We start from the raw sequence: 17404 nt of genomic DNA, 5'->3' as shown, positions 1-17404 counted from the left end.
TTTTCAAGGGTCTCAAAATGCAAAGTGGTTTACACAACACAACTTTGTCATTATGTGTACGGTGAAAACAAACAAGTTAAGTGAATAAATCAGTCTTGATGTAACTTTTATTAATCCCTTTTTTACAGTTATAACTTATGACATTACACTGCAACTGATAAATAAGGAATCAAACATTAGAAAAAAAGTACATGTTATTGCTTGTTAATGAAACAAAATTAAATTGGTGACAAAAACAAAATACAACTGGGAAAAAAATGAATCTGTCATGGTGAGCCGAGCTATAATTTCTAAATAAAAGGGATTGTTATTGCAGGTTATAAAAATTGCTGCAGTGTTAAATGGCCAAAAGCATGCTGGGAGGTTGCTTTCATTCACACGATGGCAGCAGAGGACCACAAAAGTACAACATATTGTGAAAACGTTTGATGCTTTGATCCAATCATAAATATTGTGGAGGCTGTTAAGAAAAAGGCCAGGTGATCTATCTTCAGTTAATTCTTTATCAGGTCCTCAGCTGTTGTCAATTTCATTGTCCAAAAACATGTAAAAACTTACAGTAGCAGCAGGATCCATGTTTGCTACAATGCTGATATGCATCTTGTCCTCCCTCTCGTGATGGCTGATCCCAGGGCCTCTATTGCGAAGAATTTCTGCGGCAGTATACTTGCTGATTGCTTCGTTCTCACTCCTCACAACAACCAGCTAAGACACTGCCAAAGAAACACCCACAGCAGCCGCGTCCAACCGCCTGTCCCTCCGCCTGTCCCTCCGCCTGCCTCTCTTCCTGCCCCACAGCCTCCCTTTCCTGAGCCGGATCCTGGGCCTGGTTGGTATTTGTTGTATACTTCCACCTGTGAGTCTGGCAATACGGACACTCACACTTTTCATGCCCAGCTTCCTGGTGGACATGGTAGTTGGACGGCAATGGCCTCGCACTAAAAGCCCCTGGGGGGGTGGCGTGGTCCCATGCCAACAGCCAAAAGCTCTATAAGAGAAGTAGGAAATAATGATTCAGTTACAATTGCTCCATGTACTAAACCTAATTTGGCCTAATACATTGTAATGTATATTTAAATAAATCAATTTTATATACAGTAACTGTGATGCATTGCTAAGTCTACGCTCCTGCTGCCCAAAGTGACCCAACGCTTGTTCCCAAACATAGCCTAGACTTCTCTAGCCACATGCAGCATTACTTTAAATGCACACAACTTGGGCAAACCCAAACACCCTCGAACTAAGAATAATCTTGCCATGACTCATGATTCTGCAACAAAAAGCTCTGTTTGATTTAGCTCTCATCTATTTGTGGGTATATGTGTGGCCATATGTTCACGTGAGTACTTTATAATGCAAGTACCTGTGTGTTTATGTAATTAAAAGGACCAAAATTCCCTCGCTATCAGTTGCGTTTGCTCGCTGCAGTGCTATTTTGGGCCAGCTGACCACTCCATGCTGTCCTCTCCCCGTGGACTCTGCTTGCTTTGCTAACAGGACAACGTGGATACTAGAGAGTGATCTGCAGTCACTAGCAAATGAAGAAACAGAGTTGATGAAAAAGATAGAGAGGTGTTGGGACGGATGTTTGGATGAAAAACAGTAGGATGAGCGTCCTCTATCTGGTGTATCTTTACTGTTTAAATCTGCAGCAAGGCTATTTGTAGCTCTCCATGTCTGCTTTTGGTGCATTTTATGACGCATTTTTGGTTGTATAACTGGAAGTTTCTCTCGTGATGGGGGCTTGGAACATCTTGGCCTTATTTACTGTCAAAGAAAACCTATAGAGTTTTCTATTTTTCTTAAAAAACATGTTTGTGATGTGCTTATAATAACACAAAGTATTTCTTTATCTGCCTGTGTCTGACACACACAGACACAAGTGACAAACACAGAAACACCTCTTGGCCTTCCTTTAGTTTGCTAAACGGCTGCATCCGTGTCTCTTTGTGGCAAGCCAGACGCTGCCTTCACTGAACACATGATGAGAGGGATTATTTCCTGTTCAGGGCTTCATGTAATCCCTAATACAGGATTGAGGAATGCCAGTGAAAACAATACCCTGCTACTAAATGAATGGCTGGCTGCCTCAATGCATCGAACAGCAAACAGCAGCAGCAGGAGCCGCAACAAGCCTCGACTCACAAACCTGTCCACAAATATGTTTCAGGCCCACAGGCTGGGTTCAGCTCTACTGACAGAATTTTGTCTTTCTATTTGCCCAACAAAGAAAAGGGTAGTGGGAAATTTGTATACAAATATTAGTGTGGGAGTGGATGAATTATCGTCCTAAAATAGGCAATATTCATCACTTAGTCAAAGTCTGCTGATGCAGGAAGAGGATATGGCACACACATATGATTGAGAGCTAGAGAGATATCCAGATGAAACAAAATGATTATGGCTGCGACCAATAATTCATTTAATTAGCAATTGGTCTGTCAATTATTTTCTCAATTTATCCACTGATCACCTTTCCTTAAATCCAATGTGGAGTTTTCAAATTTCTTTTTTTGTACGACCAACAGTCAAAATACCAAAGAGATTCCGTTTGCTGTCACATATTATCAAGGAAAACCTTCACAACAGTGAAACTGCAATGAGGAAATGTTTAATTTTAACGGTTATTTGACTTTCATAATAGCTGCATATAAAGATCAATATTATTATTTCATTCACATTCTTACACAAGGTATTAAAGTTTTTTTATGTTATTTTATGATGAAAAGTTCTTGCGTGGAGTTCTTGCGTAACACTTTTTTTTCACACTACTGCTAAGTTTAAGTTTGGTTGGTTTTGTTAGATGATTTGTTAAAGAGCAAAGCAAGGATTCCGAAAAAGTACTATTTGGGTAATTGTAGTGATTTTAAGTATCTTATTGACTAACTTTGAACCATAGACGTGCCTCATGATATTAAACACATTACATCAACTTGTTTGTTTTTTTACATCTCTTTCTCTTTCTTAAGAGTTGATATTTGTCAATTTATTAGAATATTTGTTATTCACAGTGAAAAGTGTACTAGTACTCAAAATGCAATGTTTTTTTTTTTTAAAGAAAAAAGTTCATGATACGTTCAACTTACTGGCAACAATTCTCCTCAGTACATTATCACATCACCAAAAAACACACACACACATACACACATGTATACTCCCTAACCCCAGACCCACCTACCCTTCCTGAACATGCTGGGTTGTCTGGCCTCAGATACTGGAAAACACACTCACCCAGCTGTACCCAACATCAACAATCCTGTGCACTATACTTCACCTCCTCGCTCCTCTCCGCTGTGCATTTGTCGGTCGTTCCATTGTTGGTTAACAGCGCTTAAACAGTCATGCTTCCCTGCTATAGTCCCATTCCTCAAACATAATCATCTTATGGCTTACAATGACAGCAGTATTTACTGTAGAGCTAAGTTTCTGAGCAATGCTACACATGACATGCACACTGATGGCATGCCTAGTGCTGGAGCTTAGCCCCTCCTGACGTTTTTGAAACACAATGACATATATTGGTTTAACTTTTTAGATGTTTTTATTTCAAATTAACAATTTAAAGCCATCACTTGAGTCAGTTTAAGTTGATAGAATATGATAAGAAGTAAAAGCTTGGTCAGGAGTTGTATTATCTACCTTTATTTCAAACGTTTTTGGGGATGAGAATTGGTTTCATGACCATTCACTTATCAGTATTGTATGTCAAGGTGCAGTGTGTTAATTCAATGGTTTTGAGTCTTGCCCACTTTGCCACTAGCCCTGGTTACCAGAAAACAGAGTTGCCCCAGTAACTATCTGCAAGCTTGATGACACACACTATTGTGTAAAATACACAGATCATAGTACAAGACACTAAATGCTTATTATTCTCAAGTCACCTGAGGGACTAATGCATTTGATTTTTAACATACAAGGGTTTTACTGTAGAGCTAATCAGCGTGACAACGTGGATAGTCTCACACCGTTGTATTTATCTGTTTTTCCATGTACAGTAAGTGTAATCCTCCTGTCAAACATACAATCATTTTGTAAGCAGGAAACTTCATCAGCTCTGACTCCTCGCCTGTATTTAACCAGACCCAAATCTGGATTTAGACATGAGGAACTCTGAACTCTTTATCTCTTTGGCCTCTGCTTTTAAGAAAAGCTGGGTCTCCTGACGAAAACCGGCTTGTCAGTCTGAACAGAGGAGAAAACAACAAAAACAGTTGTCCTTCTCTGGATCAAACTGTGGTCAGACAATGGTCATCATGTCTCTGCTGGTGCTCTGTCTGTGCGAAGGTTATTGTGCCAATGTATGATTGGTAACTGTGTTTGGGTGTATCACACTTCTCTGCATTCAGTATCCTTGTGACTAGTTACCATGGCATTGTATTCGCATCTAGACTCGGCTTGGACACTTCTACAACACACTTTAAATTGACATTTTCTCATATTTTCTAAGTTATAGTTCAATCAACTTACAGGTCTTATTAAGCAGGTCTGAATGCCTCATTTTAGCATATTCTTATTTCCTCATACTAATTAGTGTTTCTGAAGTTCTACTCAAAGTAAAGGCATGCTGTGCTCCTCTTTGAGATAATAATTAACCTGTCCTGAACGCTCACAGAAGTGCCCAGTTGTGATATTACACTTCAGAGGCTTTAATTCACACAGTTTTGACACTCACCAAGCAGCGAGGCAGCAGTAGAGCTCCTCCATCCACACTCTTCTCCAGGGAGTGCACTTTGTTGTTGACATCAACAGGAGTCTGTCCATGGTGCAGCAGGCATTTCTCTTTGTGTGGGTCACTTCACACTGGCAAACTGTTGACCACAAGCATCTTCTCACTCTCTTCCTTTCTCTATGTGGCTGTCTCTATCTCTGCCTGACTCAGGCAGTACAACAAGTCAAGGCATGTTCCAACACGCCACCAACAGCCGGGTCTGGTTGTTTGAGCCTGCTCCTAGACCAGAGGGGGGAGGAGCAGAGGATCAGAGAGGGGGGAAACCCAGAAAAAAAAAAAAACAGCATGACTCAGCCTGCTTCAATTGGTTAGCATACACCACCTTTACTTTGAGCACTTTAACACATGACTGAGTTATTATTTGAACATGCATTAAGATTGGTTCTCTGTGTGACATGGTGAAGTAGATTTCCTTATAAAAACAGAAGTGGTGAGATGATATGAGGGACAGCGACAACTGCCTGAAAAAGTCTTAAAGAGAAGAGCATTTTTGAATTGGACTGAGTTATCAGATCATCGCCGCTATGTTCTAAATCATAAAGTACAGCAGTGAAGTACAGGTTGCCTGCAGGCAGTGATTTCTTTCTCTTTTCAACCTCTCTGCCCAGCGGGTGGAAGCACTTGACAGTGTTGTCTCTCTTTTTCAGTCTTTACTGGTAGAATCAGAATGCTAGTAAAATGAATATCTTAAAATCAGCAACAAGATTGCTTTTCAATAATACCTATTTTTAGCAAGTAGTCCTGTTTTTTTTTTTTACTAATGCAGAAATAGTAGTTTACAGAAGCTGTAACCGGGCACCAGCACAGCATCCTAATGAAAGCTGCTGATTCATCAAATCATCTTATACAGCAGGAGGTCACATCTATTAGAGATGAAGCTTATTGAATTACATGACTGAACATCTTAGGACATGCATTAGCAAAGATATGGAAAACCTGTGAAATATTAATATGTTCCTCTAATTTTTATGTTAAATGTAAAATATGAATTTAAAAGCAAATCATTACTGTAGCGGATAAATAATCTTTCATCTGTTCCACCAGAGATATAAATATGTATAAACAAATGTACATTTCATTCTGTGCAGCTACTGACACATTAACCGTAACAAAGGTGCAAAATCATCACCATCCATAAGTGCTAATTATTCTGAGCTACTCTGATGCAAGCTGGGGTTTTTACTAGAGGGGGGTTTATGCCAGTTCATCACTGCTGTAGTGGAAGTTGATCACTAGGCAGATTCTAGCTGCAGCGGCAGAACCAGCTCAGCAAAACTCGCTTGCTACAATATGGTCTCAATCTGGCTGCCTGAGCATCTCTAAAGCACTGAACTGTACATCCCTGGTCCTGCTCACCACTGCAGCTCGTCGACAGACTGATGACCTTATCAATGCAAGAGCGAAGTCAGTATGATGTTATGCCCAAAAAGAACTCAAAGCACTTTGCTGCTGGTTGGAGGTTTGTCTTTTCCCCACTGACAGTACTGGAAAAGCTGTACAACTTTGTAGAAGAGCAGTAGATGTGTATTTTCCTGCGTATACTTGCTTTAATTTATTGGAAGTAATGATGCAGCACTGCATTTGACAAAAGTGCCGGCATTAGTTTCACCAGTTTTTTCAATAGCTAAATCATCACAAAAAGTGTAATTTACACATCTTTGTACCTGAGACACAGATTGTAACTGAGGCCTTACTTTTGCATCTGTGTTAGTGGGGGTGGGGGTAAGGAGCCCCTAGCCCAGCAAGTTCAAAGCTTGCTGCATTGATTACATCATCGGAAAAGGAGTGCTGGAATGGGACAATGCACCATCGGGGGAGGGGGGGAGCAAGGGTGGGGGGGGTGGGGGGGGGGACCTGCTAATCTCACCATTGCCCCCCTGTGGAGCTCCATGGGCAGTGTGTGTGTGTATGTGTGTGTATTTCTCTTTCTCCTCTATCTCTAAAGTGAGCCTAGAACCGTCCAGAGTGAGATGGCCTGTTCTCCCTCACATTCTTCCCCAATGTATCACGTGATTGAAGCACAATCTGTGTCTGAGAGAGAATGAGGTGCATCCCTCTGTTTCTGTCTGTTTGTGTGCTATTAGAGGCCAGCACTGCAGGAACTCAGCTGCTGCAGGACACTGCAGGATTGCTGCTCGGCTGCTGGCTGACTCTCTCTCCCTCTCTCTCTCTCTCTCTCTCTCTCTCTCTCTCTCTCTCTCTCTCTCTCTCTCTCTCTCTCTCTCTCTCTCTCTCTCTCTCTCCTCTCCCTATTCACTCAAGCAAATTGAAAGATGGTGAGAGCATGTGCTGCATACTTTTTCAGCAGGGGGTGAGTGGAGTAGGAGGGAGGGGAGGGGGGCAGAATCCCAGAGGTGCAAAGCATGCCGGTGAGGTGCTGTGCTGGGACACTGTACCTCTGAGAGAGACTTCAGTAGAGAAACTGGAGATGTGGAAGGAGGAGGGAAGAGGAGAAGAGCCAGTGGGAGGTGGGGGGAGGGCAGAAGTGAGGTGCAAGGAACATCAGGTGAGTGCGGCAATTTCCTTTGCTGGCAGTGCAGCACCCTCCCTCAGTAAAAGTCTGAGCAGGACAACTGCAGATGTTCCAAGATGATGTCAGGCTCCGGATGTGGCGCAGACCTGATTTACAGTTTGCTATCAATCTGTTCCCTCGCACTCGCTTGCCTGCAGTGGGGAGAAATCTGAAAGGCCAGAGAGATGCAAAGCTGACGACGCAGGGCTGGCTTTTTCAAGGTCTTAGCACAGTTACCTGAGGTGAACTCAGAGCGGACCAAGCCTGCATACTGGTGAGCTGACCTGTCTGGATCCATCATCCAGACCTGCCAGACACGTTTACGAGCACAATTTAAATACTGGCTCACTTTTATACTATATAAAGCTTTTTTCACCCACAAACCATTTTTACATGGCCTTTGAAAAGGCTTGCAGTTGAGCGCAGATGGTGCAATATGGCATAAAAGACAAAAGCAGCAATATTGACTTTTAGAGCAAGAGAGTTTTTTAGATACTGCTGCCACAGAGATATTGCCTTTTAATTTATTTTTTTATTTTTTTATTTTTTATCTAACAGACAAACAAAAACATATCTAAACACATGCACAATCATCTCACTACTTTCCCTCACACAGTTTGTGATGAACTCTCCAAAAAGAATCATACAGAGCCGCACTCTTCCCTGTATCCACTTTTCAGATATCAGAAAAGTCCTAGTAGCTAGAGCACAACTTCATGACTGCACCACAGCTCCCCTGTCCCATGCAGGCCACTGCATCCTCATTCTCATTCCCCCATTTTCAGCCCACCAACAGCCACTGGTACAATAGATCCTTCATACTGGTGTCCAGCATCATATTCACAAAAACACTGTGTGACACATATGGGACTGTCTGTACTCTCCTAAAAGGTAAGTCAGCAAAGCTGAAAGTCCCCTCTAGTGGAGGGAACTCTTTGCATCCTGGTTAGTCATTTTGTCCGTAGTCAAATGCAGAGTCTTTTCCACCAGCATGCTATCTGACACGCCGGCTGCTATTTCCAGCCTGACCATGTGTTAGACATGGATGAGGGAGCAGTGGAGCCTGACTGCTAACCTACTGGCTGTCTGGCTGGCTGCTGCCTGGTTGTTGCTGGTGCAGAGGAGGCTGACACTGATGAGACAGAAGCAGCCGGGAGCTTTAACACTGCGGGCATGCAACACCAACATACGCACATCAAGTCCTATCAGGCTGAATTAAGAAGTATACTGTCCCTATGGAAAGAGGTGGACACATAAGAAGACAACATAAAAGATAAGTAAAAGACTAGAGAGGAAATAAATGTTTACCTACGGATGAGTCCCGGACGGCATCGCACCCGAGGTGGAGAGGAGGAAAACTTCTCTGCACTCACTCTGAGCCTCTTGGTTGCTGGTGATGTGCTTTCATGGCACTGCAAAGGTGACTGCAGCATTGCCTCCTGAACAGAATGACATTGTTTGCACTCTCTCTCCTCCCTCTCTCTCCCTTACTCCTCCTCCTCCTGTACGCGCTGGCTCCCCCTCCTCTTCTTTGCACGCTTGCTGGCAACATAAACTGCACAGCTCAGCAGTGTTCCCCCACTGCCGCAGCAGATCCTGCATGAGCTCTGCGTATCTGAGTGGGATGGGACTTTTAAAGGGGAACGCAACGTCCAGGGTCAGTGTGTGTGTGCGCACATCCTCAGTCTGCCTTCCTCTCCTCTCTGTTCTCCTCTGCAACCCCCACCCCCAAGAATCATCAGTGTAAAGGACTCCTCACAGGAGAGACCCCCTCCACACACACACAATTCTCCATTCCCTATTTTTTATTTTCACACTTCAGCAAAAGCTGCTGTGAGATATGAGTGTGCTCAAACATCAGTTAAGAACAGTTTTCTTCGAATGGAGGCCATCTTCTCTGTTGTGCGTTAAAACTTGTCACAATATCTCTGAAATCTAATAGTCCTTTGAAATTGTCCGGAAGGATTTATTCCAGGAATGAGTGGCCAAAAAGATGCATTTAGGACTATTTAATTAAAAAAAACTATACGTATGATCAAAAGATGTGACACTGCTTCCATCTTAATTAAGAAAATCACAGACTTTACCATATTTAAATTAGTTTGTGATACAGTAAAAAAGTGGTTAATGTATTTATTTTACCCATAAGGAATCACGAAGAATCATATTTCAACCAAATGTGCCAACAAAACACAAGGCACACCACAGCGTTATGGCACGCAGGTCACCACACAACGTTTCGACAAATAAGCGCTGGTCATGCAATCAATGAGTGAATGTGGCTAACTAAAAGCTGCTTTCAACACCCGCTCAATGTCTCGCAATTCTTAAAGATCTAAAATCCCCTTCAGTGAAGTGAAATGTCCTTAATCTGCAATCCCTTTTACCTGCCTTTCATTACCCAAGGTGCACTGCTCTCCTTGTGCTGTTCTGCAGTGCGCCGAAATATAGAAACAACTTGACCAACCAAATTTGTCTATTGCGCGTTGTACAATTCTGTGAGAGTGAGATCATCCATCATTTAGTCAGCCAATAAGGTTGAACTTCAAAAACACACTTGGTGGTAGACTTCCTATGATGACATTTGTGGTGAGCTGCATTGGCTTTGTGTGAATAATGGTGGCTCTATTATAATTTGTGTGCAACTGTGAATTTTAGGCTTCAGCGTGGCTTGGCTGTTCTCTGCAGCAGTGCAGCGGTCCCGGCTTCTCACTGCAGGAGCAACGTTTTTTTGTTTTTTTTCATCATGACTTTGTTCTGTCCGGGCCCCCCAGTTGAACCCTGGGATCTTTTGTCCTCCGGTGCAAAATAAGGAGCTGCCTGAATCTCATATTAACACATTAACCATCCATCAAGTCGAGGTGTGTGCTTGAGCAAATTAGAGTTTGTGAATTATATCAGAGCTTCTCACCCTAATACGTTTGTATCACTGGCAACAGATTGCTGAATCATCAAATTTCATATAAAGGTCCATCTCTCACTTCTTGGGATTAGCCACATGAGACTATCCGTCACTCAGTGTCAGTATGAATCATTGGCATGCATCGTGCAAATTATCCACCAGCTGAGAGCAAAACATTTCTCCCTGCATGTACAGTCTGCATGCAGTGCTGCTACTGCATCAGTCTGCTGATCCTCGCAGCATCTGTTCGATCCTCTGTGCTTTGTGAGACCAGGGGAAAATGCTCCCGCCAGCATATCCCTCACATAGCCAACGCAATTCTCAGTAATGGCATCCCCCATGATGAATAAGCCATGAGGAAGGGCCCTTTTACATGTCCTATTCGATTACTTCCCTATGCTTTATACCTGGCTACTGTCACTTCATCTCCTCTGGCTTCGCACTCTTCTTAATATTCTTGGTGTTTAGCCCAGCCAAGGGCAGAGTGTATAAATGTGTGTTAAGGCTCATAGGTTGTATGAATGTAGAGATTTGGATCTGAGTCATCTTATGCACTTAGTTGAATGTGTGAATACACGACTCTTACTCGTGTTTATGATTTACATTAAGGTCTGGGAAAGCTACCTGACTATTAACATTTTTTTGCAGTTGATAGGAAAACCTAATGCATCTCTAAAGGAAAAGGGTTACCTATCAGGTATGTATAGTCTTGACTCATACAGATAATGGAGTAGAGTCTAACCATCAGCTGGTGAGTTTGCGTCTTTTTTTGTTTGTTTTGCCATTCACAGCCCATTCCTCAGCTCCATTGATCTGTCCGGAAAAGATAAAAAAGACACATTGATTCACAAGCTCAGCAGCTTGCTTGGTTTACACATCAATTTAGACTCTTCTCAATAGTCCTCAGTCAAGGAGGAAATTGCCTTGACTGAGGACTGACTCCTGGCGCTTTGAAACTGTAGATTTAAAAGCCATGCTGTGAAGATTTTCTTTCTTATGGGTATACTGCACAGCAGAATTTATTTCTGAAAATCTGACTAGATGTAAAATAAAAAAAGGATTGTTCTGCATTAGTGATCTTATCAAGGATATTCTCAAGGGAAACCTGACATTTCCAATTGAAGATGTAGTCAAGGGAGGTAAATGAGGCTAGCTAGCAATGAATTCACTTCACAAAAATCTTTCTCTCTCTACTCACTTCAGTCAGTCTGGGATAAAGATGGACTGAATCATGGGATCCGGATTCTGTAGACGATAGCATGTGGTGTGTTTTACTGCACCTATGCTTCTTTGTTGACTGCATTTTCGTAAAGCTGAGCAGATTCCTCCTCAGGCCATAAGAGTGGATAAGACACAATGTCGACAACTTAACAGGTGAAACAGTAATGGCTGTACAGAAATAACTGTAAGCACACAATCACAGTGATGTTAAAGATCCCGTTTTGAAAGGCAGAGCTCGATATGTGACACATATGAAGTGTGAGGATTCATCAGTTTCTCCCTTAGTAGAAGAGGTATGGTGGTAAAACATCTATGATGGATTGACATTTTGGTGAGCGGCTAAACTTCTGACAGCTGGCTGCTCTGTTGTGGTGAATGAACAGCGGCTCCATCAGCAGCAGCTAGTTTGTTCTCCACAGAGGTGTTGAAGCAAAGCACAAAGACTAGTTTTAGGCCCTCAAATACTCATAATATCAATTTCAAGCATCCCTACAGTATGTAATACTTTAAGATAAACAGTCAAAAAAAATAGTTTTATAAATTATGGTTTTGCTTGGCTTTCTCTTCAGCATTTTGTGTATTTAAGATGACTGTAGTTAATAGTGCACATTGTGGTGCAGGTTATGTAAATATTTCTTTGAATAGAGAATGAAGACTTTGGACTTTGTGTTAAACGTATCTGTGGCAGTAATATTGAAGCTGTAAATCAGCTTAATTACACCTGTAAATAGTCAAGGCTGAATTGCGCTTCTTTACACTGAACATATTCAAAGCAGAGGCAAGGTGACAGACAGGCTATTTACCCTGACAAAAACAACCATCATTTTGAAAGCACTCAAGGACCTCACTTTGATGAAAATTATCCTGGACGGGGAACTGCCCCGGTCCATCAATGTAATGCTGCTCTTTTTTAATTTTTTTTTATTAAACATTAAGATTTGTGTGATTGTAAGTCAGAAACCAACTTTGTGTTTGACATGAAATGTGCCACTCTACTGAATATAGTTTTCAGTGTCATTTTCATCTGCGGAGACGTTGTTATTTTTTTTTTTTTCCTGCTGGATTCCTGACATCTGCACCTTCTTTACAAAGAACCTAGAAACTGTGAGAAGTCCGCTGCTTAATGAGAGGGTCGTAAACTGGTGGAACAGACTCATATTTAGAGTTAGTGTGGCAGAATGAAGAAAAAAGATTTCCATGGAAAGACATAAATGACAACAACGTAATGGTTGTGAGTCTTTTTCTCTGTACTCATTCAGCTTCAACCCCATTGTTGCTCAAAAACTAATCTTTATAAAGAGTACACGCACATATATACTTTACTTTAAAAAAGTCTCAGTCACTTCCTGAAACAGCTCGGCACCTTTTAGCAAAAGTTACTCAAACAGCAGTAAATAGCTCATTTCTTGGGAACTTTTTTTAGTCATGAATTAATATGCACATTTAGTGTGCTAGTGAGCATTACGACGGTGCACGTGGTATCAACTCAAAATAAATTACATAGATATTTCAGGCTTTGGAATACATACACAACCCTTTTTAGACAGATCAATTCACTGTTGGTTTTGGTTTTTTCAAGAAATATGTTGACAATAAGAATCATAAAGTCATGTCACGTTTCATAGCCTTGCGTATTCAAACGTGTTTGTGTTTGTGTTTGTGCTTGTAAATAATATGTTGTCACTTATTGAAACTTCCAGGAAGCAGTCGTTTTTATCAATACTATATTTTTAAGCAACAACTAAGTCAGATGATTCTGTAACATGTAATTTTGTTTGCCCATCCCATGATTAGGGACGCACCAATCTGATATCTTGGAATAGTACTGTCTGCAATACTGACCTTTATAAAGCGGATCAGGTCTCACAGAGGTACACTAAAGGCAGTGTTTTTGTCAATGTCCATGAAAGATTTTTGTGTATTCTATGAGTTACATTCTTTCAGTCATAGCATTTTATCAACTCATGTTACCACATGTATGATGATTCCTAAGAGTTCCATGCAGTGAGGTATATAGATTTTGAATGTGGGAAAAGGGAGGGATCAGATTCATATTCTTTATTGGTAGATAGTTTGAGTTGGTGCATCAGTATTAGGTAAGAAAAAAGATGGATTGGTGGATCTAAGGCCATAATGAAGGTAAATCAAAACAAATCATAATTTTGCTTATGTGTCTCTGAAAGGTATAGTGTACCAAGCTTACATTGTCATCTCATCAAATCACTCGCCTCTCGCAGTGGGCTCGATATCAAAGAATGTTCGGGTTTCAAACCTTCATCTGGCACAGGCCAGAGAATATGAGCTGGCAAGAGTGAGTTTCTGAAATGTATTCATGACCTCAATTCAAAGCAGCACCATTATTTTTGAGAGTTAGATTAACAAATGTGATATGTATTTCCTTAGTTTATGGTCAAGATTTCTGTTGACATGTTTCCACTGCCAATTCCCATTCTGGACTAATCCCACGCAGAGCTCGTCGACACATTTGCCTTGTGGAAGCTGCTAGAAAAGGTGGTTTGGCCAATCTGCCAAACCCCTGTGTGACACATGAGAAGTGTCGGCCCGGCCTGTGTCCTGGATACTGTCTAATGAGCTGTGTGAGCTGAGGATGGCCTAGACCCCTACCAGAGTACAGACGGGCCCTCTCTGGCTCTCATCCGCAGGATGGGCTCTTCGGGTCTGCCCATCCACTGCCACGACAACCAGCAACGCCAGGCTACCATTAACGCTGTTACCTTACCTTACCTGGCTTCTCTGCTTGTGCCAGCATTGAGAAAATCTCAGTGCTGCTAATATGCAAGGATGGTGTCTGAGTGATGACTAATGGCAGTAAAGTCTGATGGATAATTGAAACTACACTGAAAAAGTGAGGTTTCATTGTATTAGCAATTGCACTCCTTGCTGTGCGTTCTGTTTCCTTGCTGTGCTCAGGGGATGCTGTGACTGGGAGAGTTTAGTCCATCTCTGAAATCAAACTGCAAGTAGAACAAACATTTTCTGCAGCTTATGGGTGGATTTGATGAATTTGCCAGCCATGCTGCTCTTTTTTATTCCCTGTAAAAAAAAAATCCCTCAATATGACACAATTCTTTAAGTACAATAAAATACAAAACTTCAGTTTAACCCTACGGCATGTACAGAGGGAAAGACCCCTTAATCTGCAAATCACCCAAAGTGGCTCTCGTCCACCTGGGACCCCTCCCTGGAGGTGTGCTGTTCCACTGCTGATTGCCTTTGTGTTTTAGCAGCAATGCACCATTCAAGTCTGCAGGCAACTTGACAAATGAGCAGCGATCTGAGCAGAGTGGATGCTCGTGCTGCACCACACATCCTGTCCCAACCACATCCCCCCTGTCCCGCAGTGGTGCACCTCTTTTAACTGATGCCTTTTCCTTTCTCTAAATCTTCAAGCGCTCTTCTCACACCAGCACAGTACTCGCTAAATACATGCTTGATGAAGCGTGTACAAATAATAATATGGCTAAAAGAGTGCATAAACGCATTAGTGAATGTTTTATTTTGAAGTTGATTTTTCGAATAGGCAGCTATTGTGATAATCATTTAAGCCACTTTTGAAGCAAAAATACAAACATCTGCTTGCAGATTATTAAATGTGAGGTTTTGCTGCTTGTGTCCAATTTTGTATCATTGCAAATTGTATATCTTTTGGATTTTTTGTTTATCAAAACAAGAAATTATCATTCATCACCTTCGGTTCTGAGGACCTGTAACAGGCAGTTTTATAGACTAAATGAGATTAATTAATAAAATAATGGTTAGTTGCAGCTCTACTTGAACACAAGTGTGATTAACAGTTTGTGTGAAGGTTAAACAAATTGGAGAAAAAAAATTGTATTTCAGGAGTGAATGATTTTCTAAACTCACTGTCCATGCACACTACTTTAATAACTGAATATTGCTGTCAACAGATTTTGGCTTCACGAAGCTGGACTGCAAAGGTATTAAATTGCAAGCCATCTACTGAAATATGAGATGTCTTCTCACCTACAGCATGAATCTATTTGAGTGCTCAACCTCTACAGTCAAATAGCTGTAGGATGATTCAGAAAAAAAGTGTTTTATGCAAGCTGCATCGGTTGCAGATCTACTCATCTCAATGCAGATTTGTGAGCCAGCTAAGAGGGAAAAAACTGAGAGCATGAAGTACCTGACGGCTAAACTAGTTCTGTGCTTCATCAGTATGTTGCCTGCAACGGCAACCATCACTTGAGGACAGCATCCACCCACTGGTCCTCCTCAGAAACTGCATCTCAGAACTAGCGAGGAGGTGAGCGTCTGACGCAGCATGCAATCATTCACCTTGCTGCTTGGACTTGCCTTGGTGCAGCTGTCCACACATAACCCCCCAGCAAAACCCTCCACCCCCGTAGAGGCAGTGCACTTTTCCTGCCGTGGAGTAGGACGTACTATCGATCCTGCTGAAATGATGGTTTCTAAAAGGGAGGCAGTAAGCATGTCTGCGCTCCCCTCCTCCACTGTGGAAGGCCCTGAGATATCACCAAGCTCAGCACATTGCACCATCAGTGCATGGGAAAATGGGATTTTCATGGGAGATGAGCTGAGGAGAAGGAAATTCAAGACTCCAAGCTGTTCCCCACCAAGGATGTAAAATGAGCCATATTACCTTCAGACGCCTTATACAGTGGACAAATAAGGTCATTTTAAATGTGTTATTAATTCCAGTCCTTGTCACAGAGAAATCTCATGCCAAAAGGAAAACTCTGTATGAGTGTTAAAGTTAGGAAGGAAATGAGGATAAAGAGGATGTTTAGTCAGATCTTTGTCCGTTTTAGCACTTGTTCAGGATTAGCACATCATGCCATCATGTTATTCTGAATGAGTGATACATTAATGAAGTAGGGCTTCATGTAGACAGAATTAATAACCTAATGTGAGGCTCTGAACCTCAAGCATAAGGTCTCTATTCCAGAGAAACCACTAGATGGCAACAGTGCCCTAAAATTTCTCAGGTGAAATTTGGTGCATGTGTTTGCGGTGATTTACACTACGCTATTGTTTCTGAAGAAATTTGCTTGAAAGATTACAAGTGATTGCATCAGTTGTTCGGCACATGAAGGTTGTGGGCAGGGTGCATGTAGCCTACTTGTCAGTCCAAATTGATCATCACTCACCGTACTTGACATTCCCCTGGGGTCAGTGTGTCAGTGGAGTAGGATTCTGACTTACTGAGCAGCAGGGACTGAGGTTGAGGATCTCTACTCGTCTTAATGTCATTCTCAGCAATTATTTAAACCAGGTCTGCGAGGGACTGAAGACCTGAAGGTCAAATTTAACATCAACAGTGTGCCCCAGTGTGTCAGTCTATGAGTGATCATGGTTCACTGGTGGTGTCGATAATGTCATGCCCCTTCTGATGTTGGTCAGGGGTGTGTGTGTGTGTGTGTGTGTGTGTGTGTTTATTTTTAGGACACTGTTTTTGAAATAGTCATTATGAAGCAAGCACACACAGGGAATGTGAACCCACCAGAGTGTACCACAGACTAGGAATTATTGTAAAACTTGCTGTGTTGTCAAACTAACAAAGACGTGAAAGTACAGTGGTCCTGTGATATTTTACCTGACTTGTTCAGCACGTGAGCCCAGTGGAGTCTATGGTTTAGGTTACACATTAAAAGGATCCTCTGCTGGTGATGCACCACACTAAAGTTAGCTTTATACTGGAGAAAAGCTGGATATTTTTCAATCTTCAGTAAATAGTTCATTTCAGTCAATGATTAAATAACAATGTATATTTCAATGAGAAAAGGCCAATGTAAATATGATTTTATCTTTATTTTCTGTTTTTATTCTATTAAAGTCAAGACTGTGTAAGTGTAATGGTAAAATAGATATTTCTATGCAGCTACAGTCACACATTCTAAAGGAATTAAGTACTCTCCCCATGGGTTACAGCTGTGAAGCCAAATTTGTCATGTGTACTTGTATATTTTTTAACATAAATATGAACAATAACAGTTATAAAAGACTAGTTTTTATACTATAGCATATATTATTATTA

General features: G+C 41.6%; 1 long non-coding RNA gene across 1 annotated transcript; it reads right to left on the bottom strand.

Moving 5' to 3' along the window:
• Positions 1-320: 320 nt before the first annotated feature.
• Positions 321-5319, bottom strand: LOC117948194. The gene is made up of 2 exons (XR_004657396.1): positions 4673-5319; positions 321-988 (listed from the first exon to the last, which is right to left on the bottom strand). It is a non-coding gene; the product is annotated as an uncharacterized LOC117948194 (long non-coding RNA).
• Between the last annotated feature and the right edge of the window lie 12085 nt (positions 5320-17404).

The sequence above is a fragment of the Etheostoma cragini genome, chromosome 7 (assembly GCF_013103735.1).
Source record: "Etheostoma cragini isolate CJK2018 chromosome 7, CSU_Ecrag_1.0, whole genome shotgun sequence".
Lineage (NCBI taxonomy): Eukaryota > Metazoa > Chordata > Actinopteri > Perciformes > Percidae > Etheostoma > Etheostoma cragini.
Note: the sequence above shows the minus strand (reverse complement) of the source record. Positions and strands in the feature narration are given on the sequence as shown.